Source organism: Arachis hypogaea, chromosome 20, assembly GCF_003086295.3.
Source record: "Arachis hypogaea cultivar Tifrunner chromosome 20, arahy.Tifrunner.gnm2.J5K5, whole genome shotgun sequence".
NCBI classification, from domain to species: Eukaryota; Viridiplantae; Streptophyta; class Magnoliopsida; order Fabales; family Fabaceae; genus Arachis; species Arachis hypogaea.
In genome coordinates, this window is record NC_092055.1 from 82915589 (window position 1) to 82918871 (window position 3283).

Genomic DNA, 3283 nt, shown 5'->3' on the forward strand with positions numbered 1-3283 from the left:
AAGATTATGATTAAGGAATCCAAGAGATACTCATTCAATCGAAGGTAGAACGGAGGTGGTTATCAGGCACGCGTTCATAGGTTGAGGATGGTGATGAGTGTCTGACGTTAGGATTTTATGGTGGTAAAGAATTTCATAAAAATAGTCGCGTTGTAGATATATTCTCTAAACCAACAGAAATCCCTTCGTACAAACATTTTGGTTGTCACAAGTAACAAACCCCTAAATAAATTGATAACCGAAGTATTCAAACCTCGGGTCGTCTTCTCAAGGAACTGCAGGGAAGTATGTTCTTATTATTGGTTATGGAGATTGTAAATTGGGATTTTGAGAATGAGGAGGGAATGATTTAATCAGCAATTAAAGTAAATAAAGAACGAGCAATTTAAATGGCAAGTAAAATAAATAAATGACTGTAAATAAACTTTTGGCAAGGTATGAGAAATTAGAGGTCCTATCCTAGCTACCCTTATCAATGATGATGAGAATTGAATCTTAATTCCACTTTGTTAACCTTTACCAAGATAAAGGAAGGTCATGGGATTAATTGGTTTGATCTTCGAATCCTATTTATTTCCTAAGAAAAGATTGAGATTATTGAAGTTCATTTAATTAACAAGATAACAATTATCATTCATGTTTGAGTTTGATAACTCCTGAGTTACTGATTTCTTAACCAAGACCAAAAGGAGAATAAATCTACTGGAATAAAAATGTCTTCAGATGAGAATAACAATAATGTAAATAAGAGAAAGCAATATTGAACTGAAATACTTCAATAACATTAATTCAAAAGAGTAACCTGTAACATGAATGCAGCGTAAACAAAATAGGCAACATAACTAATATAAGCATTAAAGTATCTGAAAGTAAGAGATAAATATAAAGTAAAAGAACATTGAACCTGGGATCGAGAGTCACTCCTAAAACTAAGAGAAATCCTAAATCCTAATCCTACGAGAGAAAAGAGAGAGGAGAGAACCTCTCTCTAAACTAAATCTAAACCATGAAAACTAAACTAAAGTCGTCTCTCCTGAATGGATGCATTCCCCCACTTCATAACCTCTGGTCTATGCCTTCTGACTTGGATTTGGGCCAAAAAGTGCTTCAGAATTCGCTGGGAGCGTTTTCTGCAATTCTGGTGCGTGGCCTCTGTCACGCGTCCGCGTGGGTCACTTGGTCGCGTCATTCGGAGTTTTCCTTGTCACGCAATCACGTCAGTCATGCGACCGCGTCATATGTGTTCTGCTTAAGGCACGCGGTCGCGTCAGTCATGCGGCCGCGTCGCTGCTTCTTCGCGCTTGGCATGCGTCCGCGTCGCCCATGCGATCTCGTGGATGCAAGTTTCTTCACGAACTCCGTTTTATGCTTTCCTTCCATTTTTGTATGTTTCCTTTCCATCCTTTAAGTTATTCCTGCCTTAGAAGATCTGAAACTACTCAACACACTAATCACGCCATCGAATGGAAATAAAGGTAATTAAAATAATTAATTTTAAAGCATAGGAAACATGTTTTTCACATACATCACATAATAAGGAAGGGAAAGTAAAACCATGCAATTAATATGAATAAGTGGGTGAAGGATTGAATAAATCACTCAAACTAAACACAAAATATATCATAAAATATGGGTTTATCAACCTCCCCACACTTAAAAAATAGCATGTCCTCACGCTAAGTCCAAGAGTAATGTTAGGTTAAAGTGGTGGAATGTCATGCAATGCAATCTAATCTAAATGCAACTACCTAGATGCACCATGCAATTCTAATTTTTTTATTCACTTGTATATAAAGCTTGCACGTAGTTGAATTAATTCAGATTCTCAAGGAGTCATATATATATATAGCCAAACCTTAGATAATGATGAAGCACTTTTACAGTTGAGATGGGAGAGAAAAACATTTTATAAATTTGCAAGACAATTAATAATTTAGCAGAGATATATGTTAATGAGCTATTGAACCCTCACTGGATTTTGTGTTTACTCTCTAGTCACTCAGTGTTTATTGGGTTAATCAATCTATTCTTCTTCTTATTCTTACTTTCTATAACTTTGTTCTTCATCTAATCAATCAACAATTATAGAATATAGACATACCAAAAATCATGAGGTCTTTAGTAAAGGTTGTAATGGGGCCAAGGTAAAGGTAAGGGTATATGTATAGGGCTAAGTGAGCTAATAAGTGAATCCTTAATTAGTCTAAGATCTCACCTAACATACATACTTTCTAAAGCAAAGCTTCTTTACCTATTTTCCCATATTTTCCCACTTTTGATGTTATATGCTCATGTTTCAATGTTTATCATTCTTATCCCATGTGCATTTCTTTATTTCTCATTTGGGGAATTATTTTGTGTCCCCTTTTATTTAAATACTGAAATTTTTTTTAATGCACATGGTAATTCAATTAATTTGATTTTACATGAGCATGCTTCCCAAAACTCTTTATTTTGGATTATTTTATTCTTTTCAACTTTTCTACCCTTTTATTTTTATCATCCATGTTCCCAATAGGTTTTCCCACATTTAAACCATCCATGTTCCCAATATCATCTGAGGATCAGCCTGCTGCAGAGGAGGTGCTGTCTGAATAGGGATCTCGGGGTCTACAGCCTGAATCTGAGGCGGAGCCTTCTGAGGTGATGCTGCCTGTTGGGTGCCTGCCTGCTCTGCCTCGCTCTGGGGATGGGTCTTTGCCTCGTGATCATCCGCCTCCTCCTCAGATGCCTCGGATGGTGTGTCAGGCTCAGAGGGGATGTCGCCAGAGTATATCATCAGCTTCAGGTGCTCATAGCGTCGCTTGTTGCGATGCTCCATCTGGTCAAGCCGTTGAAACAGGTGGTGCACTAGATGATAGATGGGCTCTGGGGCAGGTGGAGGTGCAGTGGTGTTGGCAGGGGTAGCTGTGGAAGAAGAGGGGCCGGTGATACGCGGAAAACTTGTCTCTCAACAAATCTTCCTTCGGCAAGTGTACCGAAGTTGTCATCAAGTAAAAACTCACAATAGAGTGAGGTCGAATCCCACAGGGATTGATTGATCAAGCAACTTTAATTAGAAGAATGTTCTAGTTGAGCGAATCCAGAATTTGGGTTGAGAGTTGCAGAAAATAAAATAGCGGGAATGTAAATAACAGAAAAGTAAATGCTAGAATTAAAGAACTGGAAGTAAATGACTGAAAATAAATTGCAGAATTGTAAATGGGAATGGGGAATTTGCTCATAAAAGTAAATTGCATAAATTAAAGAGAATGGGTAAGATCAGAGATGTGGAGTTCATTGG